This window comes from Dreissena polymorpha, chromosome 4 (genome assembly GCF_020536995.1).
Source record: "Dreissena polymorpha isolate Duluth1 chromosome 4, UMN_Dpol_1.0, whole genome shotgun sequence".
Taxonomy (NCBI): Eukaryota; Metazoa; Mollusca; class Bivalvia; order Myida; family Dreissenidae; genus Dreissena; species Dreissena polymorpha.
Genome location: NC_068358.1, coordinates 142,991,033 through 143,015,677, shown reverse-complemented (window position 1 = coordinate 143,015,677; position 24,645 = coordinate 142,991,033). Strand labels below are relative to the sequence as shown.

The window sequence follows — 24,645 nt, the reverse complement described above, 5'->3', positions numbered from 1 at the left end:
AAAACACAACCTTGAACTGTATTGAAATAATCGCATTATTTTGTCGATGTCGAATAGACAAAACATATTGTTTTCAATGTTATTTAAAATTATTTTGGTATGTGTGATTTGTTTATGCAATAATAGCGAAATACACATTTTCTCGGACATGGTCATCTGCGGGCGCTCTCAAAATCCGAGCGCCCGCAGTTGATCATGGCCTCGAAAACGTGTATTATCCCTAAAAATAAAGTTAAACGGATGGAATAGCAGAAAACGGAATAACACATTTTGGTTATTTTATTATTATAAGCGCCGGATTCAAGTTGTCATCGGGGTAAGTTTGTCTTTAAAGCGAGTATGTACGATTTTTTATATGTGTTAAATTGTAATAAATTTATAAAAAATGTTACAATAACACAAAATAGGCAAAAAAAATTATATATATTAAATACGAATTTCATAAAATGCAGCAAAGACAAATTAGCGCCCCGAGTCGATTGTGACGAACATATTTTCTTACAATAACCGAAGCATTCGTCTTTTTATTAGGAACAGAGTTAGTGTTCGTGTGTCGTTTGAATAAATATCGTTGCAGAAATTTAAAATGAACCGTTAAACTAAGTTTATATTTACATCGTACATGAATGATATACATGCTGGCGAATTCGACTGTACAGCCGTTTTCGATTTCAGAATGAAATATATGGCTTATTTCGCATTTTTCGACACACATTCTTCTGAACTTTTATTTTATTTTATATTGAAATATATATATAATAAGTTTTTACACATCTTATATAAATTCATTTATATTTGACAAAGTCGTATATACTCGCTTTAACAATAAATTTTGCTGTTTGGTGAACCTTGTTAAAGCTCAAATACATGAATCAATCTAAAGTACAGAAGAGTTTCAGTTTAATAAATATATATATAAAATATCGTCACTATACACAATAACAAAATAACATCGAGAGCTGGCCGTAATTTGTATCTAACGGGCCAATAAAAATTACCCACTAAGCCAGGCCGATTTTGAATATCAGAAAAGAATCCAAGCGCGCAGCTTCAAATGAACAAAATAGCGCCCACTTTCAGTCTTATTTATCGGTTATTAATAAAATTCAGTCACAAATCCACGAATAAATCGGAATTACTGACTTGTGAGCGTAGTATATAATTGGAATAATAAAACAAATATCGATTTCAACTGAAACTGTTTTACAGATTATAATTGATGACACTATTTGAGTTTTAACATCTAACAACACAATTTAGTAAATGACATGCTTACCTCAAGGACGTATTTAATCTAATGCTAATAAACATACAATTACAGCAATATGCATTTCCATTTCCTGTTCTTCCACTCGTTTATCGCAATCTATTGCAAAACATACTTTTTTACAAACTTTTATCGACAATTCTGTACAAAACATACGATTAACGAAATCGAATGATTACTTGTCAGCGAGTATTTGTCGGACGAAATTCAGGGTTTTTCGTGGATTACTTCCTAAATAATGCATAATACGGCATGAAATGTTTACCTGGGTTCGTCATATACAAGTGAATGTAAACAAAGCCGCATTTTGATCTGCGCATGCGTATGTACGAGGCACGTAAATGGGGTCATTAAAGGGAGGTAATTTTACACTATACAGGAGTATTTTGCGGACATTTATATAGTCTGAGTAAATCGCAACAAATTATGTAAAAAATGGTATTTTTCTGAACTAAAACGATAGAATCAAGTGAATGTATAAATTTAATGGTGCAAAATGTATTCTTCAGTGTGTATAAATAGAGTTATAATTGGATTCCAATATCAGTGCATACAAGAATATCCGTTTTTGATGTCTCTTTGAAAGTTTGTTTCGTTATTCGCATTAATAAACGTGAGATAATTTCAAATTGGTAGATAAACACAGCTAGATATTATCATTTTATTGGTATTATTCCAAATATGATGGTTATTTAATACCAAACATGTGTTTAATTAAATACATAAGGTTTTATAACAATCAATACATCACATACGTCAAAAGCAGCTCACATGAATCTCGTGAACGAGAAACACAATGGACCAACCATTAACTCTTCACAATACAGCCATGGCTTACATGACTTACAATACCAGCGTTCTCCCTCTTCCATTCTCTCTCGCAAGTATTCTTGCTCGCTACGATTCAAACATTCAAAATGGTACCGATTCCCACACACTTTCTCATAACACCCGAACCACACAATGCCCTTTCTCTCATCTAACACTCTCACTCTCATACAACAGACTCCACACGTAAAACGTCTTGTTAGCAAGTTTCCCTCTATCTTTTTGCTCCTCCGCTTTTTTCGTCTGTTCCTTTGCCCTGGCCAGTCGCTTTTCAACACGTTCCTCTTTCGCTTCCAAACATCGCTGTGCATCTCGACGTTCTTTCTCGGCGGAAGTTTTCTTTAGTTTCTATCGGAGGAGAACCATTGTAAAATGCACTTAAACGATTTGATATGACACGAGATAGTAATAACGAAATAAGTTTTAATGTGCCGTGGTACAGGCATAATGTGCACAGCTTCTGAATGTTGGATATTGTTGTATTATGGTAATTAAATACCTACGCCGTACCAGACTTCTTCAGTATTTCGTCACCACATATGACTCGTCCCTCGGTAATCATTCTTCATGTTTTTCGTTGAGCTGCAGGTTTTGACGCTGGTGGTCCTAAAATGTCAGCAAGTGACTCGGGCACGAGACCGGCATTGGCCAAAGGGTTAATAGTGAAACGTACGTCCACATTCTTTACATGTCTGGGCCGAGTTGTGATCTAAGAATAACGCATATGTTCATACTATGAAAAACAAAAGGATAAATAAATATGAGGATGCGGGCAATGTGTAAATCATTTTTTTAAACATGATTTTAACGCTTTTTTAGATAGTCATCTTGCCGGTAAACTGTACCATTAATATTTTGCACAGCTGGTAACATCGCCGGTATAAGGTGGGACTCGTCTATGGCTCTCCTGTCTAGTGGGTTGATATCAGCTTTGGCAAATGCCCCTTCGATGGTAGACGATGTGATGCGGTCCATCGCATGCATCAGTAAAACTGGGTATTTGGATTTCCCTATAGTCAAGGAAGGGCAAACGATTCCCAGATCAGACGAAATTCAGGCCATGTTTGTCTTTAACGGGCCAATTATCTGACAATGAGTTTTTAAAATCAATCAATAAACTGTTTATACAAATAAAACACTGCTTATGTAAGTCTCTATTTACTTTTCGTGTAAACTTACATGTAACTAAATGTATACGAGTACAATGTTTATTTGATTTTTTAGCCTTGTTAATAAATTGTTCAACGATTTAGGCTTTTGACTTGGATGCTATTGAGTTTGAGAAACCTTCATATCCTACGGTTGCAAGATGTGCGTGGTATATCCGGGAAACCGATCAGAGCAACATCTTTCGCCCTGGCCGCCTCAATAACTGGTAGGGAAATGTGTGCGTCATGATTGTCCATGATCATCACAACCGGCCTTGCTCGCCAACATTGGGACAGAAATCCTTTTATAAACCATGTTTGGAACAACTCATGGTCGATATACTCCGTCCAGCTGTTTCCATGTGTCTGGCACGCCGTCGGTAAACCGCGTGTTCGGCAATATAACCTGTATGATTTTTCAAAATTAAACATGTATCACCAAATACATTGGGCCACAGGTGGTTAGCGTGTGGCTATGATATTAATAAGTGAAAACATCATTTTGAATGATAAATAATCATATTATAACGAAAAATTAACTTTTCTGAAAAAAAAATTTCACTATCAAATATATATATATAACATATATGTATTTGATAGTGATTTTTTTTTCAGAAAAGATAATTTTTCGTTATAATATGATTATTTATCATTCAAAATGATGTTTTCACTAATTAATATCATAGCCACACGCTAACCACCTGTGCATTGGGCCTGACATGTAACGTAACAGCTCTGTGATGTTGTAATGTTAAAAACCAATATTAAAAATGTATTTAATCATATGACGTAAATAAAATGTTATATAATATTAATGCAAATTTAGTTACATCATCAGAGATAAGTGAATTAATTAGTAATTTATCCATATAACATATTTTTATCCATATAACATAAATATAATGTTATATAATGAAACGATATTATAGAAAGTTAGTTACAGATAATATTAATAATATTATAGGAATTTATAAGTTAAACTATTAGAGATAAATAATGTAATTGTCATAATTGCATTTCAGTAATTATCAAAATATATTTTAATAATGTAACAACATCATAATTGCATTTCAGAAATTATCAATAAATGTTTTAATAATGTCATAAAATGACATAATTCTATCTACATTAATATTTATAAATAAAATAACTTTTATAATTATTGATACATCTTAAATCATAATTATAGTGGTTCTTTAAAGAAAATGTTTGAATGTTGGACATGATAATAGAATTTGAAAAGTATTATTATTTTCTAATTATAAATAATATAAGAGTATACAAAAGGTAAAATAATAAGTTAAAATTTCTCGCAAAAACCAGATATACCTTTGCATTCATCGTTGAAGTAGACTAGATCAATAATGAGATACTCCGGACGAATAAATATGTTATTCAAAGAGGTATATTTAACAAGATGTCTAAATTGATAAAATGGTCAAAAGTAATGCCGCAGGAATTATAATCAAACAACCTGCTTGCTTAAAAGGACTGTCAGTAAGTTGTTAAATAGCGCATTTTTACAATTATTAGTTTATATTGATTCAAATATCACGACTGGTATATTACATTACTTGAAAAAAGTCATATTTTCAGTATATAAGGTAATAAAATTTCGCGATGTGAAATCGAAACTACATTGCGAAAATAGGTGACATAACGATATACACACTACAAATAAGGCAAGTAGATTGATCATTTTATATATAAAATATATACAATTCACTACGCATGCGCAATTTGCATTCATGGGTTTACCACGTGACGAGGATGATCAATCTACTGGCGTTATTAATAGTTAACTGGTAGTTACCTGGTAGACATGCCCAGTAAAATTTATTACCGAATATATTGAAAATAAGAAAACTTAACAACTTTTTCAAGTAATGTTATATACTAGTTGTGATATTTTAATCAATATAAACAAATAATTGTAAAAAAATACGGTATTTTACAACTTTTCTTTTGTTCGTCGTCGTGGTTGACAGTAACTTTAATGATTTCCCGAATTTAAACACGGGTTCTGTTTCGTGTCATAAGGAAACCATGATCCGCAGTGTATACAAGATAGCTTACAAGAGCCCCTTCTTCCTCTTCGTTTAATATGCTCACTGGACCTGTGCGTGACTCGCCAACACGCCCATGTCCATGGTCTGACAATGTACTACGTGGAGCATTAAATTCCCGTGCAGCAACCTAATTTTCATTTTATGCTGCTTAACAGCAGACACGGCACGCTGCAGCTGTGTCTTTTCCCTTGATTGCATTTGTTTTCTGCAATCCATACCAATTTTGCATTACAGTCCAATTATAAATGAATTAGTTCGCCTAAAATTTCATGAAAACTGACATCTGATGGCATTTCTTAGGCATGGCTTCCTTTTATGTTATAATGATTGCAAATACATTTTTTTTAATTCTGTAGGAGATGTCACCCTCTGAGACGCATGACGACCCTGTAAGTAGGTCAAAAGGTAAATTAGTGCATTTTGCTTTAAAACTTGAGGTAGCATGGCCAAAATTGTGAAATATCACAAACTATTACTGATTTTACTCCTGAACTTTCTTATATTTGATAATTGAAGGGTTATCTTATTTTATACTGATTTTGACTTTTCACGAGAAGGTCTAAGGTCATCAACTGCACTTTTATAACCAGTATAGAACGTAAATTGCGGTGTATGTTGCAACCAAAGATCCGTGTACATGTATTATATATTTGTAAGTAACTTTTCATTGAGAGGGGGAAACTTTGATGATGAAAAGAGTATTTCTATGTTGTATCTTAAGTGAATGTTTCTAACTTTGTAAATTACATTACCTAAATTAAACGAAAACAATGTTCATTTTTAGACTTTTACTACTTATTGCGTTTTATAATATAACAACTTTTTTTATAATAAGAACCGATTTGTTTTTCAGAATTATCCTATTAATACAATTACGAGACTTAAAACAATGAAAGTTAGTTACAAGTAAACATGTGTGATGTGTGATCTACGTTACAGTTTAAATATATATATATATATATATATTGTTTTATATGCATACAATGCTGAATACCATTTGAAATAAAATAGTTCAGCTCAAATAGTATACTCTAATAATAATTAGTGTGATAATTTGTTTAACATACGGTACATAAATTTACAGGTTGCTCCAAAACACACATTTCTATGGAAGTATATGTATCTCATCGTTTATCATTTACAATAATGGTCTAGGGTTTAAACAGCCATTCGCTTCACATGCGCATTTAAAAAGAATCCTTGGTCAGATCGATAGCACTTACATCATGCTGTACTACACCTGGTTTGACAGCTACATGATACTAAGTGGACACATGCTGCTGGGAGCTTTGGTTTCATCATTCATACCGGCGCCAGTATCAAGAGGATCATCAGGCTAAAAATCCTTATCTGCGGCATTAAGCCATATCTTTTCATGATAATTTGCCCTTTTCATGTGAAGTTTAAGCGCATCATTTGTAGGGGGTAACACATCCAAACTCTTCATGCCTTTAAAAAAATCGATACCTACATGTGTCAATGTTTGGTGGGTGATCCTGACAGCAGCCATACAGCACACAAATACATTTAGAAACTGCTAGAGCATCACCATCAGTGCCCCAGATAATTATTTGGGTAATAGGGTTTTCACCCATTGATTTTGAAAAATAGGGTGATTTCAATTTTTAAATAGGGTAAAATAAGTTATTAATATTTATACATCAAAATCATTGCTGCTGTTATACAGACTATGTGTAGAATGCATTTTTTTTTCTGTCCCATCAACGTCAACAATTTCTAACCAGGCCAGGGATATGATTTTTTTTCCACTTTTGACATTTTTTTGGTTCTAATCACGGACTTTCCGTCATGTTTTTGGATGTCAACTCGCTACTTTAAACTGCTACATACACAGTTACTAACAAATTGATAACACAAATGATTCGGTTGTTTGTACTTGGTTGGAAAAAGTTTGCGATCGACATATATTTAGCTAACAATCGCGGACGTCTTTCGATCTCGCTTAGACATTTTTATTACGCACCATTTTAGAAACTGAAAGTACAGACGCTTTACAAATACATTCACGTTGTAACTATTTTAGTCAGACGCTTAATTTGCTATGAAATTAAGTCCGTATAGTGTTTGAATAACTTCGACTGCTCTGATTCTCTGTCATCCAGGCGCTTGCTAACTTTCGAATGAATAAAATCTTCGCCGCGGTACGATAATTATTCCAATGAAAAATTACCAAAATTTAGCAAAGAATTTTCGATCGAGACTTGTATCGTACGCATCAAATCTTAAGAATAAGCGTAAAAGTCAAATTGATTGCGTTTTCAATACGCATTATATTGAATTTCTTTGCGTTTTTAATCATTTTAATAGGGTGAAAAACGCCGATACGCAGCTTATCTTGGGCACTGCACTATCTCTACCAACACCATCCCATGTATCAAGTTGTGCGATATACTTCACCCATGCGGTTTTCTTACTTATTCCATTTAGAGCAGACCTGGTGTCGCATCCTGTCAATGCGTGAAACCCCAAAATGTTCCTTCTGGCAATGTCACCTAGGTTTTCAGTTATTGTGTGCTCAGGATAACGTTTTCTTTGATTGCCTGTACAAGATATCATATATAGCTCGGCGTAAGCTCCAGTGTGGTATATTAACAAGAGCAGAACGTCAGTGTCTCTACAATATAATTAGCTTCTATCAATAGCGTCCCTTGAGTGCAATATCATCCGCCTATCTGCCTCCTCATGAATTACACAAAGGTTTGTCACATCAAAAGTATTCGACTTTGAATCAACATCTTCTGGAAATCCACCTCTCACAACTATAGTTGATTCTGCTGGAAGATTTTCTGATTGTTTTTCAATTCGTTTGAGAGAAATTGAGCCAAGTCTGCTTTATTGTCATCGTGTGTGATATACTGTTCCCATATTTGCGGAAGAGGAACGTTTTGACTTGTGATGAGCTTTCTAATAGGTCGACGCTTTCCTTTCTTGTCAGCTCTCGTTGCTTCTTTTATAGATTTACTTCCATAGTATCGATCAAAAGTCACATCAACTCGGGTAGTGTTTGCGCTGTAATGCATTAAAACAGATGTTTCAGAAACAGTTGCATATTGTCCAAATTTGTGACAGTCCTTACGCTTACCTAAACTCTGTATAACCACGTGTCTATCAATGATTGCACATATTGCATCAGTTGTCAGAACAACTTGAGGCGTCCCTATATCATTGTCCTTTGTAAACACTTGGAGTATGTTTGATTTCTGGGTTTCATGCATTTTCCCACTAGCCTTTGCAAATGATAATGGCACATCAGAATGTTCATGTTCTAGTACAGATGCTGTTTCTACGGCTCTCCCTGAATTAGCTGCGTTGAAAAGTCACTGCATTAGCTTTCTGTCAGCCTTAAAAATGTGTCACTTTCTTCTTTTCACTGACTGTCTCCTTAAAGAGATATGCAAATGTTTTGGACTGCAGCTTTTGAATAGGAGCATAAAATTCAATATTCTGCTCTTTCAGCCTTTTCTCTGCAAATTCTTTGAGTAGTGTTTTATCTCGACTTTCACAGGTTAATAAAGTATCTCTGATATAATTAGTTGCAACGTCCTTAGATGCTATTAAGAACAGTCTGTTCATCTCTTCATGCATTCGGAATATATCATATGAACCAAAGCGCTGCATCATTTTCTTGATGCACTCTTCCTCTGAAGAAACTCTCGAACGAGTTCCATCTGCTCTTTTCTTATATATTTCAATAGCTTCGTCATCATCATGTTGATTGAACAATTTCATGTTACTATTGGAAACATGGGATCTTACTGACCACGTAATACAAACCCTATATCTTGCCTGGTCCTGTCTTGTTATTCCAATAATACCCCCTGTCGTTTTACACATTCTGTTTATCCACTCAGTAGCTTGGTCGACAGGTACTCCGTTGAATGCTTTTTCTTTCAGCCTGACTACTAAGTGACCTTCAATTAACTCTTTGAACATTTCATGTGCTGCATATTCTAATGCTTTTATGTCTGCTAGATATACAGGTCCCCAACGGGCATAGTTTGTGTGGTCGTACACCATTAGCCACGGTAGCATCTCGGAAAAGGCTTCTATATGCAAACGCCAATAACTTATTATTTTGGCTTTAATGAACTTCAAAAGGATGTCAACCAAATGTAGTTAGGAATTCGAGATAGAAAAGTACTTCACTTCACTTTTCTCTTTGTCGAATTTGTCTAGTAATTCACCTATCTTTATCTCCTTAACTGCTTCAAGAAGATTATCATTTGCATCACGAATATCATCTTGGTTCAAGCTACTTTTCATTTTAAAAGCAACCTCTAACTCTCTTAAATTTTGGGATTTCTTCTTCCTTAGATTCTAACCACTGACAAAAATATATTAACTTTTACCTCCAAATCGCCTCATATACAAGCATTTGGCCCCCTAACCGCACGATACTATGCCTTTCCATCCATAACCTTAGTAACATCATTTGGTCCAAATACACCTGCCTCAAGAAATACGTCCTCCAATCCTGAACATGCCATATGTTGACCGATCGCGCAAAGTCCTCCCATCATGAAAATAACATTCTTGTTACGTATTAGATAAGCAGTATAAGATAAATGCAGTTTAAACAGGATGAAGAATGTACACTTAAAAACAATCAAATAAGATACTAGTACATGAGTTTCAGTCTTTTTTTTAGCGTACGTTGTACTTCATTACAAATATAATGGATCCTTTTAATTTGTCGTTTTACTTTACAAATATGTATGAGTTTACAAAAATTAGCAAAAACTATTCCATTGTTTAAAAAAAACTTTTTGAACATTGTATTTTATTCTGTTGGTTTTCTATTCCAGCTGTCATGTTTATTTTGGCATAAAAGTGCACTAAATGACCTTTTGACCTATATGAGTAAACATTAGAATAGATAAAAATTTAATTAGATTGACACAGGTTCATTTCAGACAATATTACTGCTTTACACCTTTCAATTTTGGTTATATATCACAATGAGATGTGTTTCATCTCCTTAATAACTGAAAACTGTACCCATTGACCTTTGACCTAATTAAAAGGATGTCAAGCACCTGAGTCGGTGACATCCCTCTAGAATTTCAGCAGAGGGTATGTAGATACCAAAAAACATAAAAAGAAGCCATGCCTAAAAAATGCCAACCAACTTTTTCCAGGCACATTTCTCATATTTTTAGGTTAACTAAATGCACGTATTTATCCTTTTTAAAGTCGTTTAATTAATGCTAGCATTCCTAAACTAATATTTTTGTATCAAATGTGGGGTTTATTCGTTAAATAACCATGCAATATAAAGAAGTGAAACTGCTGGAGCAGTATTGAATTTTCATTAAAACAATTAGTTGGTCCTTTATTTAAGGCAAGTGACCGATTGCCCAAACAGTACAAAACAGCACAATACAGCACAATACAAACCAACATAAACACAAAATATGGATAAAGCTGGGGTCATCGCCTTGGAACGGTCAATGCAAAGCATTGGGGGTTTAAACCTGGTTATAGAGCGCTCAACCTCACACTTGGCCCAGCAATATTCATAATACATTTAAGTGTAAATTAAATTTAACGTCATAGCATTGTAACTCAAATTAAACAATAATAAAAGGGAATTAAAACGCATTCAATTTAATTACTAATTAATTACTCAATTGCATTGAAGATACAAGAGTAACAGAGTTACAACTTTTTGACGAACGATCAAATAAAACTATTAACAATTGTCAACTACATTCCTTCTTTATAGAAAAAGATTTGAGAATATAGTGTCACGGAGTTAATATCTCAGATAATCATCGCGCAAATACAGGAAGAAGCAGCAATAATGGGTGTAAAAATTTCATATTACATAGCTTGGTTGTTTGTGTGACTGCTAAAAAATAATTAAATCAAACAAGAAACGCCTATCAGAGAGAAAATATAAATAAAATGGAACGTTATAAACCCAATGACCTATGCATGTAGATTACAACTGGAAAAGTCGGTCGTATGACGTCACAAAAATCCATAATGACATAATGACGTGAACAAATTCCAGGGGCAGTACTAAATAAAAATATTAATGGGGCTGTGCTACTAATAAAACAAGTTTAGGTGATTTAATATTAAGAAGCAAATGAATAAAAATGGTAATTCCATTAAAGCGACATTATTGGAATCAAACAGTATATAGGTGTTTTGACAACTGAAGACAGAAATGATTAGATGTACGATTTGAGTCCAAATGTAGTTTTCATGCAGATTTGTTCATACGACACAATGACACAATTTTATTCAACAGTGAAAAATGCCTATAATGTAGTTTTCATGCAGATTTGTTCATACGACACAATGACACAATTTTATTCAACAGTGAAAAATGCCTATAATATCACTAATGATTCAAAATTTTAAGGGAAGAAAGATATAGCGAATCGAAAACCATCAAACACGTGTGTTTAAGTACATAAGCATCGTATCCTTTTGATAAAAACAAGTTAATTAAATTGAAAAGTTTAATATGAACATTTGGTTTAACATATTTTAATTTGCGGACACGCTTCAAAACATCTCCGTAAAATGATGGATGGGAGATTCCATTATTTAAATGCCATTTTAAAGAAACATTACATTTTGAAATTAAATCACCATACTTAGAGTAAAATCTAGCAAATTTATTTCTTAGGTTATGATACAAAAAGCCTTGTTTTAGCAATTTTTTAGTTAATATTAGATTACGATCATTAAAATCTTTAATACACGAACATGCTCTGGCATAACGTACCAACTGCGAAATGTAAATACCATAGGAAGGTCCTTTAGGGATGTTGCCATCTAGAAACGGAAAATTCACAATTTCAAAGTTGAAATCGTCCCGTTTGTCGTATAAACTAGTTTTGATCAAATTATTATTAATAGTTAAATGTAAGTCTAAATACGCAGCGTCTGTATTGGATATACACGATCTATTTAAGACTAGTTCTTTTGGGTAGATTTTGTGAATATATTGTTCAAATAATGGATTATCTAAATTAAGTATGTCATCAATGTACCTACTAGTAAGGTTAAAACAATTAATCAAATCTACTTGCTTAGTTTTAGATAATTTTAACATAAATCGCTTTCATAACAATATAAAAAAGGTCAGCTATAAGTGGCGCACAATTAGTACCCATAGGAACGCCAATAATTTGTTTAAATATTTTACCATTAAATTCAACAAACAAGTTATCCAAAAGAAAAGTAAGTGCTGCACAAAAGTCAAGACCAGTCCAAATGATGTAATTATCCAACACCTGATTATTAAAAAAAGCTGTTTTAGTGTTTAAAGCTAGATACAAACACTTCTCTCTAGCAAAAGTTTTTTCAATCAAAGAAACAAGTTTGAATTTTATTAAAGCGTGAGGAAGCGTTGTATATAGTGTAGAAAAATCATAAGTACTTACCTGTGACACCTTATATTTTTTATTTTCAATTTTATCAATAACTTCTAAGGTGTTTTTTATTGACCAAAATAGGTTAATATTACTATTTTCATAAACTTTATTACAAAATTTAGCTATATGATATCTAATAGCACTCAATGCAGATGTAAGATACACTGATAATTGTTTGGTGGTACAAGACACTGAATTAGCGATAAAACGACTTTTATATGGCGTCTTATGTAATTTAGGTATCCAGTATAGTGATGGCAATTTCTTGTCAGTAAAATTGACTATTACATTTAACTTTATGCATTGGGCAATATGGTTGGTAATAATTTCATTAGGTTGCTTATTGTACTCACAATATGATGTAGTTTGTGAAAGTTCTTGTGAAATAGCTTGAACATAAAACACTCGTCATATTATTATAACATTATTAGCAGCCTTATTTGCAGGAACTAAGGCGAATATAGATTTTAAGTCTTCAAGCAATTTACAGAGATTTTGTTTATTAAATTTAGGTGAATGTGGTAGGGCCAAAGGATGTGTATCATAAAAACATATTTTATTCATGGCCATACTAAATATTTTTGTTTTCCAATCATTGAGTGCCGTAATTTCAGCATTTTCCTTCCTGCACCAGTTAGTGCAATAATCATGTATGGATGTTACGATATTCTTAATGCAGTCATCAAAATCAACAGGAATAGGCAGTCTGTACTTAGGGCCTCTGCGTAGCAAATTTCTAAGGTTTTTATTTTGAATGAAATTAAGGTCCCCAGTAATAACATGTCCAACTGGACCATATATATATTTAGAACTAGTACAGTCACATAATGTAGGACAATTTCTTATAACATTTATATCTGTGGAAATAGAATTATAATTAAAAACGATGCTTCTTACAGGTTTACTATATTTGTAGCAAATAAGTGGTGATTCAGTATTGCGGAAATAAGGGGGAATCAACCGACGTACATTTTTATCATTGAATATTTTAGGAAGGTCAATTAAATCAAGACCTTTGTTACAAAACTCAATTTTGATACGATTTCTAGTTTTGTTAAGTACATTTTCAATAAAAGGTTTAAGATAGTAGTCAGTGAAAGATTCAATAATACAAGCACATTCATATAGAGGGTCAGATTGAAGTAAAATAAGGTTACATTCCTTATCAATATGCGCCAACGAAGAAACAGAAAGAGAGCAAAGTGCACTTAGTAAATTATGTTTACCCCCATTTTGTAATAATGTGTAGCAATCATTTAAAGAAAGCAGACGTTTGAATTTACGCCTTGAGTTACCATTTTTCCTAATGCCATGTGAACGTTTATTTCTTACACGTTTACTAAACAGAGAAAATGAATTAATCGATTTATTTATAGAAGTTGTTCCAACATTTAGAATATTATCATTTAATGCAAGTGGGTAAGCTGATTGCAAACGTTTAATCCATTCAAATTCTGAAATGCACCTTGCTTTTAATTGGCACTGATATGAAGTACTATCATTAAAAATAAGTTGCTCCACAGGTTGAATTGAAATATTTGTTACGCTATGACCCGTTTTATTAAAGTGCTGGTAAATGAAGTTATAAAATGTATTGTTATTTTTAATTAAAAAAAAAATGTTCCCTAAAACGTGTTTTAAGTGATCTACCCGTCTACCCAACGTATTGCGCACCACAACAGGGTACATTTCAAGTAATAACATAAACCACATGCATAGAATTTCATGAGACATCGGATTTAATATTAACTGAAAATTTGCGGTTATTAACCGATGAAAGAATAAAAGAGGACATATTTAAAAACTTGCAACATAAACAATTCCTGGAGTTGCACTTATTTATTGTAGGATACCGATTACACGGAGCTAAATTATGCTGCGAACTAGAAACCAGCCGCATTGTACCTCCAATGAAAGATGTTCGAAGTAAACTTAATTTGACTGTAGGTTCAGAAAAAAGTAATTGTCTATAATTTAACGGCAAATGAATACTACGTGTAATCGGAATTCTCAATGGTGAGAGAACAACTTTCGGGGTTTTTGTAATCAATCTGTCCATAGGTTATTTATTTGGCGAAACCACCAATCTTATAATCACATTAATACACATTGCCAAGTCAACATACATAAAAGAGTAAGAGGCAGCTTGTCAGATAATTGTCTGTAAAAATTCATTATAACCCAGTGCCCCAGATAATTATTTGGGTAATAGGGTTTTCACCCATTGATTTTGAAAAAAAGGGTGATTTCAATTTTTAAATAGGGTGAAATAAGTTATTAATATTTATACATCAAAATCATTGCTGCTGTTATACAGACTATGTGTAGAATGCAAATTTTATTTTTTTTTCTGTCCCATCAACGTCAACAATTTCTAACCAGGCCAGGGATATGATTTTTTTTCCACTTTTGACATTTTTTTGGTTCTAATCACGGACTTTCCGTCATGTTTTTGGATGTCAGCTCGCTACTTTAAACTGCTACATACACAGTTACTAACAAATTGATAACACAAATGATTCGGTTGTTTGTACTTGGTTGGAAAAAGTTTGCGATCGACATATATTTAGCTAACAATCGCGGACGTCTTTCGACCTCGCTTAGACATTTTTATTACGCACCATTTTAGAAACAGAAAGTACAGACGCTTTACAAATACATTCACGTTGTAACTATTTTAGTCAGACGCTTAATTTGCTATGAAATTAAGTCCGTATAGTGTTTGAATAACTTCGACTCCTCTGATTCTCTGTCACCCAGGCGCTTGCTAACTTTCGAATGAATAAAATCTTCGCCGCGGTACGATAATTATTCCAATGAAAAATTACCAAAATTTAGCAAAGAATTTTCGATCGAGACTTGTACGCATCAAATCTTAAGAAATAGCGTAAAAGTCAAATTGATTGCGTTTTCAATACGCATTATATTGAATTTCTTTGCGTTTTTGATCATTTTAATAGGGTGAAAAACGCCGATACGCAGCTTATCTGGGGCACTGTTAGACTATTCAATTTTACAAATTTCGAAACACAGCTATTACAAACTAATCAAGGGCAAAAATCCCAGCAGCGAATTTATAATGGTCAATAAGATGTGTTTCCCTTTAATAAACTTCTTAACTTAAACATTTTGCAAGCACGTGCTGCATCGCCGGATAAAATATTTCCTAATCGGAAACTTCAATTTATGACAGTCTATTGTACTGTATACGACTCTCGAGATCCCGAGTAAGCCAGCCAATTACAGTTTGCGTAACATGTGTAAATATTCTGTACGCCTATATATATATATATAGCTGGTCAAAGCAGGCAAGGCTCTGATATAACAAAACATACTTCTATAAGTACTACTATTACTACTATTACTACTGCTGCTGCTGTTGTTGTTGTTGTTTCTACTACTACTACTACTACTACTACTACTACTACTACTACTACTACTACTACTACTACTACTACTACTACTACTACTACTACTACTACTACTTCTATTACTACTACTACTACTACTACTACTACTACTACTACTTCTACTACTACTACTACTACTACTACTACTACTACTACTACTACTACTACTACTACTACTACTACTACTACTACAACTACTGCTGCTGCTACTATTACTACTACTACTACTACTACTACTACTACTACTACTACTACTACTACTACTACTACTACTACTACTACTACTACTACTACTACTACTACTACTACTACTAGTAGTAGTTGTTGTTGTTGTTGTAGTAGTAGTAGTTGTAGCAGTAGTAGTAGTAGTAGTAGTAGTAATAGTAGTTGTAGTAGTAGTTGTAGTAGTAGTAGTAGTAGTAGTAGTAGTAGTAGTAGTAGTAGTAGTAGTAGTAGTAGTAGTAGTAGTAGTAGTAGTAGTAGTAATAGAAGTAATAGAAGTAACAACAACAACAGCAGCAGCAGTAGTAATAGTAGTAATAGTAGTACTAATAGTAGTATGTTATGTTATGTCAGAGCCTTGCCTGCTTTGACCAGCTATATATATGCGTACAGAATATTTACACATGTTACGCAAAATTTGATTGGCTGACTAACTCGGGATCTCGAGATAACGAAAATTCTCTCCTCTTTTATAGAAAAAGAGGTGTGCTTTTTTTCTATTTCGAGATCTCGAGATCCCGACTAAGCAAACTCGTGGCCACGAGAAAGAAAAAAGAGGACCGTTTTTTTCTATTTCGAGATCTCGAGATCCCGACTTAGCTAACTCGTGGCCACGAGATAATAAAAAGAGGAGTGAATGTCACCTCTATATCACCGTAGTATACGGTTTACGAAAAACTTCTTTGTTTCATAAAGCTTATTGATGGCACAATGTTTATCTAAAACTTTTGCCTGAATTTGCTTACTATTCATGTTGATCTCAAACAAAACGTCATACCACACTACCAGAGAAACGACAAACTAAAAACTAAAAATGAGTTTTAAAATTACCCGTGCATCTGTTCGTGATGTAAAACGATATGCCCCTGACTTTCCTATCTTGTTTCATTCAGTGGTTTAACATTACTATCATAAATATAAGAAACAACTTCCCAACGACGGCATGATGCAGAAAAAAACGCGTAAAACCAGATTAAAGAAGGCTGTTGCTTCAAAGACACATGGTACAGCATCATCATCAGCCAATTCAAGTTTTATACTCACCAAGGAGCGCATAATGATCGGAGATTTATATCTAAAATATATGTAGTTTGAAATGATCGTCTTTTCCCTTCGTATTGCCGCCATTGTTTCAGTAATGCCAGTACTAGCTGTCGTCGTAAGAATCACAAAGCCCGAAATTAAACGGCGGAAATTCCTATTTATTTATATGTTAACGTTCCGCAGCCGCCCTATAAATTTGCAGCCCTTGGCGGCCACCTAGTTCGCCCAGTGGTTTTCACCACACCTGATCGAAAACGTAAATATAAGGCATGCTTTTAGGTTAAGACGCAGTTTCAGACTTATTTACGTTGATAATAATCGCACTTGAAGTTTTGTTATCATTAAAAAGTATTTGTATATAAATACGATAAACCACTTTAAGGTATGACATAACTGTGCCTTACTCGTAGCTAAACATGAGGGTTAAGCCAGTACCTGCGTCGCTCACCCTGCACCGCGACCGCGATCTCGACTGCTTCCCGGACATCCACCTCCCTGCAAGCAACTCCGAATGGCAGCGTCCACTGACTGGACTGCCACCCGCTTTATGCGAGATGCATCAACGCACATAGTAACCCCATGGTCTCCTTTTATGCTCTCCGTATTGCTCATCCCTGGGTAACATCTGAAAGTGTCGCACCACCAATTGAACTGCATCTAAACGTCCATGGTAATATGTACCCCTCCCGTCTCGAATCTCAAAACATGACCGTCAAAAATAAGAGGTGCATGTGCCAATATAAATGGTTCTGCTTGGAGTTATGAACATATCAAACCCAAGTAGCATATCAAAATAAGAGGTAACTACATACACGTGCTCATGATTGTAATCATTAGTTGAACCGGGTAAGTACCCTGCATACACGTTTCCATGCCAACTTACACTGTTCCTACGCTGGAATCCCCACCGGGGCTTTCACTAAAGCTGGGCGGCCACCCTGCTACGACATCTTGTATTTCCAACATCAGTTGGGTCAACCTACTGAAAACTAACCCACTTACTTACCCTCTCTGGAGTGTTTTCCATGGGTTATATCTGACGTATAACCTGTATAACCATCCATTTAATTAGGGGCGCATAATTACTGAACATTAAACTTGTGTTCATTGCGTCCCCCATGCATGTGGTTTGCTCCTGACTAACATGTTTACTTTCCTCCTTGTCAAGAAATACAGTTTGCCATTGCCTGCTTTGTGGTGTTGCAATAGGAAGCTCACGAACCTAGTTTTTATTGCTAGCCCTTTACAGTAGCAGGAAGTATTTATTGCTAGCCCTTTGCAGTAGCAGGAAGTATCTTACCGCCAAAGCGTCCCTGCAGGCGATGCATTAGCTCGACTTATGGTACTGTTCTCATTATTTTTGTGAGCACAATATTAAAATAAACCGTTTTACCAACTAGACATGTTTATACGCCTCTTGGTTAGAAATTTCTGCCATTATCGCAGCCTTCACCCTTTGTTAAGTCTTATTTTCTCATTCCGAGAAGGTGTACTAGCCAACCTCAAGTGGGTCTACGAGGACGCTACCACTCCATGCCCTCTTCATCAAGGAGCCTGTAACTGAAACACTTCCCTATGATTGTTTTTTCATTTGAGGGACACTTTTACATATAAAAGAATTTTTGTAAGCGAATAAAGTGTTTGGCACTTTGTATTGCTAAACTACAGGAACGTGTCATGAAAGCCCTTCATTCTATTTATTGCTATCATGTTGAGATTAAGTCTACAGTAAAATGACGCAGTTAAGTGTGAAACAATGTGCATGTACTAACTTATTACAAACATATTATATAAACATGTAGTATTTATTTTCTAATCAAGTAACGCATACAATCGTCCTTGAAACCCGCGTTTGAGTCTGTGTCCGCTACTTTAAAATGAATGGCGGAGTTTTTGTCAAGGTGTTTTTGTCCTATTTTTAACACAAAAGTACGCAAAAAAGATCACACAAGAAATTCATTTAATGCTTTTTTGGCTTAAAATCTGTCAATGTTAATGTATACAAAAATATAAAAACATTTAACACTTTTTTAAAGTCTTGATGACAGATAGCGAATAGTAAACTTGCATAAAGACCTGGCTTGTTTCGTATTAATTGCTATACGTTAGTATAGAGAAATGGTTTTTGATCAATAACTTGACTTGAGTTCATTTTTACATTGTATGCTGAAATATTGGTGGCTAACATACATACCTAGCTTTAGATTCCATCTGTGACGAGTTGGTTCGAGATCAAGGTAACTGTTTTTGAAAAAAAAAATCAACACAATATAAGGGGGTATTGTTCTGGTATTGTGTATGTTGGTAGCGAGCATGCATACCGACCGAGGGTGGGTTCATTTGCAACCAGTAGGATCGAGGTCATGGTCACTGATATTTAAAATCAATAAATTGTTTTCAAGCAAATAACTTCTGTTTAATTGGGGTTTTGTGCTACAATTTTGTGTGAAGGCAGCTTACATGCAGACCTAGCTTGGGCTCCAATTACATTTCATGGATGATTAACAAAACTGGCTTCGTTGCCTTGCCTCTTTTACATGAGTTTAAACTCTATGACAATATGTATCTTTGTAGAATTTTCACTGTATGCTTTGAACATCAATAGTTAGCATGGACACAGTAGGCGTCCTTGTCGCTAATTGCCTAAACTATGAACGTAAAAATGTTGAACTTGTTGCTGCACAGGGAAATAATCGGCATTTCAAATTATTTAGTAAATGCTACGATAATTTCCCTTGATTTACAAAGCTGTGTCACACAGTTATCGCTGAACATGTTTTTTTTTACTCACCGTATACATGGAGTTGTTTAAATCTGTATGATTTATTTGTGTATTGCATGTATGGTATTTTTACGAAGAAAAAACATCGTTCCAATTTTCAAACAAATAATGACAAATATTGATGGCTATTTCCTTAATGATTTTTAAATTGTCAATTAAAATGTGTATACATCTACAGTGGGGGTTTTCACAAAAATCTTGTATCGTTCACATTGTTATACAAGTAATACACTTTTTGTAGATTGACTGGATATTTTCTTTTTTTGCCTTTAAGTTTTTATAACACCGATAATCACACGATCATTACATTATATCTACATTTGTCTGGTATAAAAATACATTTCTTAACAGTTTAAACTACTTGTACTTAAAATTAAGATGAATTTATTTGGTTCACTTAAAAGTTAATGTTGCTTTATGCAAAAAGTATAGAAGCCATTTTGTTGTTTGACAGACATATTTTCATTAACAACGAACTTAAATCGTGGCAAATCAGTTGAAATATTGGTTTTATGTTACATTTAATGCACACAAGCGGGCAATAAATTGCGAGTAATGATGACAGCGGTCCGTTTAACTACACTTAAATACATTTTGTTACTATGGATACAGCTTCTGCTTAATTATTAAATGAGTACATACAGGATTGCTTTTGAATGTGGCTTTTTATAACGGAATGGTGCCTTTTTCAACACTGATTTACACCCAGTTTGCACAGCATTCTATGGGACTGATATATGTGCTTAACACGACTACGATCTTCATGTTAAATATTATTGAGGCAACTTTGACAAGTATGAGTGATCTTTTACATCAGGGTACATTACCCTTTGCATGCTGTGAAATTTGTCGTCTGCTAAAATGTCGTTTGCTGAATTTCTTATATTAGCATTTCCTTCGATTTTTTCAAAGAATAATGTCAAAATAGCAAACAGTTTGGATCCTGATGAGACGCCACGTTCTGTGGCGTCTCATCTGGATCCAAACTGTTTGCAAAAACCTTCAAAATTCGATTCCAGCACTTAAAGGGTTATAACACTTCTCAAACGATGCTTATTTATGTCTTTTTATTTAGAATTGTTGACGCGTTTGACTTGATCATAATAATTTCCTTACAGAAAATTAAGGATGTGATCAATACAAATTGGCCACGTTTCATTTCATTCATGCACTTAAGAGTTACATTGAATTTGTATACTGAATGAACGTAGTTTCAACACTAGTGAGACAATAAACTTAAACTTGTATATCTCCAAACGGGAAAATAAGGAACAATTATATACGGATCACATATTTCCTTGGTATCAGGCAAAGTCTGATGGGGAAATCTAGCATCCCTGATTTGCTCATGCCATTATATGTTACTGTTAAGTCATCGGTTTTATAGGAAACCAAAAAGTAATTTTGATAAAAAAAAATTAATAAAACTCATCCTTTGATAGACCAATTTAAACCGAAATACTGGTTCTAAATTAACATTTTGAAAAGTATTTGCCTTTAAACAATATTTGCAGCATTTTATGTAGATTTTTTCATTTTTCCGTTTGAAATCAAACTTTAAATTGTTATTTATTATAAAAAAATGGATTTGTGTAATAGAATGTTCAAAATACAATTAATTGACTAAAGTTAAAATATATGGGGCTTGCTGACTCTATAGGAATGTATTAAACTATAGGAAAGGAGAATATAAAATGTAATACTCACATGTTTCGTTATTCATTTGTTTGAGATATTGGCTACCGATATTAAAGTTAAAGAGAACTGAAATATCCTAATATTTCGCAAAACAAATACATCTCCATCTTCATGACTATCATATTTCTTTCAGATGTAAAAAATAGCATTCCTACTGCAAACGTACTGTGTTGTTTATCGTACATTCCTTGTGAAATGCTGTATACATGTATTGCATTTTAAACTTTAAATGTTTTGTTTTAAAACCTTGCATGCCATTGAAAACAAAATAAACATTCAATTTGTTTGTATAATATATATACACGAAAATAACAATATAAAAATATACTCTAAATCTCAACATTTCGTGTCCTTTTTAGAAAAAGTACGGTAACTGACATTTACCAAGTTTATCATAGACATAACAGGACATTTCCGCATCATACCTGCTAGTAGGCAATTTGTTTTGAAGCGGTTATTTGTCAACATGTAAGTTAGAGGATTATCAATTATGTGCATAAAGATGCAAATGTTAAGTTACACTATTCCATACAAGTTTGTTTTTAGCGAGCAACGCAGCTTAAAGGGGCCTTTTCATGTTTTGGTAAATTGACAAAATTAAAAAAAGGTTTCAGATTCGTAAAATTTCGTTTTAGTTATGACATATGTGAGGAAACAGTAATGCTGCACATTTACCATGCTCTAAAATAGCCATTCTATACATTTTTGACGATTTAAAAACCTAAAAATTATAAAGCGTTGAAACGAGAAACGAACTAATAATTTGGAGAGTTCTGTTGTTTTCGTTATATTTTGTGAAACTACGAGGATTACTTATATAAAGTATAATAAATAATTATATTAAACAGAGAAACAACTTATTTGTTTTTTAAAATATCTTTTGACTCAACGTTTTGGTCAATCTAGACCTTCATCAGGAGTAAACATTTTGTTATAGAATAAAGGAAATAACGTCACAATCACGTGACGTCAATTGCAAAGTATATAAAGTATAAAATACATCCTTCATGTATGAGCACGGATGGTCGAGTGGCCTAAATGGTAGACGTTTTACTCCAGGGGTCAGTGGTTCGACCCCTGTTGAGGTTTATTTATTTTTTATTCTTGATTTTTTACGGAAGCTTTTTAAATCCAATGTTTACATTTATAAATATAAAGCATTTAATGACAAACTTCAATACATGCCCAAAATCTGTGAAAAAGCCCCTTTAAGTGCATCATACCATGCGTTTTCTATAAAGTAAATCTTACTTATTTAACAAAGTTTTAAAACGCATCATTGATATCTTGCTTATCTTGGTATAGTATTGTTTATGCTATTTGCACATACTTTTCTTCATCAAATATCAATACAATGTATGTGCAAACGCATCATTCAAACTTGTTAAGCGATATGATTAAGGTGATTCTTAATGCATACGACGTTATATGAATATGAATCACGCATAAAATTGTGCCAGCGTTTATGCATCGATTTAAAAAAAACACGACAAAAGCAAATAACGTTTTATAGTTTAGTAGTACATACATATAGTGCATTCATGTAGCTTACCATCTGGGATGCACGTATTATTGGTATAAAACTACCCATGTTGACTTCAATAATAACTATTGTAAAGTTACAGGTAGATTGTTTACAATATGAAATATAAGTCCAATTAAATTAACCTGTATTTGCTTTTATACAATCAATCGATTATGTATCAAATTAATATTGTCAATACAATGGTTAAAACGTCTGTATAAAGGCTATTTCTTGCATACTTTTTTCATTAAAAAGAAGTAGGCATTTTTTCCAAATAAACAACCCCGATTTTCTTGTTTTTAAAATATTACGACCTATATGATTGAAAAAAAGTTCAATATCTATTTACAGAGCGATATGTTATGGAGGCGTACCTCTAGCCCTGTATTTACCTATACTTCTAATGAGTACGTTTATTAGGACAGTCATCTATTCAATACTTTACTATAGGGTTTTTATTTGAATCAATAATTATACGCGTCGTTGAATTAATTTTCATTTGAAACATGTCTCCACTTCTTTCTAAGCTGTAAAACTGGTAATAAATAAAGTATTATTATTAAAGAATATCATTAATGGAATAATGAGCGTTGAATTTATAGAATACATCATTATGGAGCACTTGGGCCACTTCTAAAAGCTCTAGTATATCATTATGCTTTATGGTAGTTCAATATCAAAACGTGTCATTTCAATAGCGAAAGTTCTCATTGAATCGTAATTGTTTACGTGCCAAGATATGTTCAATGTTTTGAGTGGGTATTGAAACTGAAATATGATTTTGGGTCGTATCGCTCTTTTTGAATTTAATGTTGTACAGTTTTAATTGACACATTTCATGCGGAATTCAATTAAGACTAAAAGTATTAAAATGTGCCTGATTTATTTCTTGTCGAGACTCTACAAACTTGAAATGTGTGTCTGCATGCGATGTGATTGTATATAAAATTATCAAGTTATGCTACGCGAAATCGCAAAGAGCACGTGGATTATATGTGTGGGACTGTTGGAAAAGTCCCAAAATGAAATGATATGCCTGTGATTTATTGGTTCAAGCCATTTAGATGAACTATATTTAATTGAATGCATATTGGAACCAATTGCATGACAAGTCTGTCGTGGTCGTGTTTCGATCAGTATTCCGTTGTATGCTAAGATAAACGAGGTCAAATATAGATTCATTAACCGCAAGTATATTGTTCTATCATACATTATTGTATATACATTATTTGGACAA

The 24,645-nt window shown here is 33.5% G+C and overlaps 1 long non-coding RNA gene across 2 annotated transcripts; it reads right to left on the bottom strand.

Annotated features, from left to right (window-relative positions):
* Nucleotides 1–1,914: 1,914 nt before the first annotated feature.
* LOC127880107 (uncharacterized) lies at nucleotides 1,915–22,050 on the bottom strand. Of its 2 annotated transcripts, XR_008049425.1 has the most exons (5): nucleotides 21,893–22,050; nucleotides 19,598–19,644; nucleotides 18,905–18,963; nucleotides 17,839–18,028; nucleotides 1,915–3,649 (listed from the first exon to the last, which is right to left on the bottom strand). It is a non-coding gene; the product is annotated as an uncharacterized LOC127880107 (long non-coding RNA). The 2 variants fall into 2 exon arrangements; XR_008049424.1 differs by having other exon boundaries at nucleotides 17,839–18,963.
* Between the last annotated feature and the right edge of the window lie 2,595 nt (nucleotides 22,051–24,645).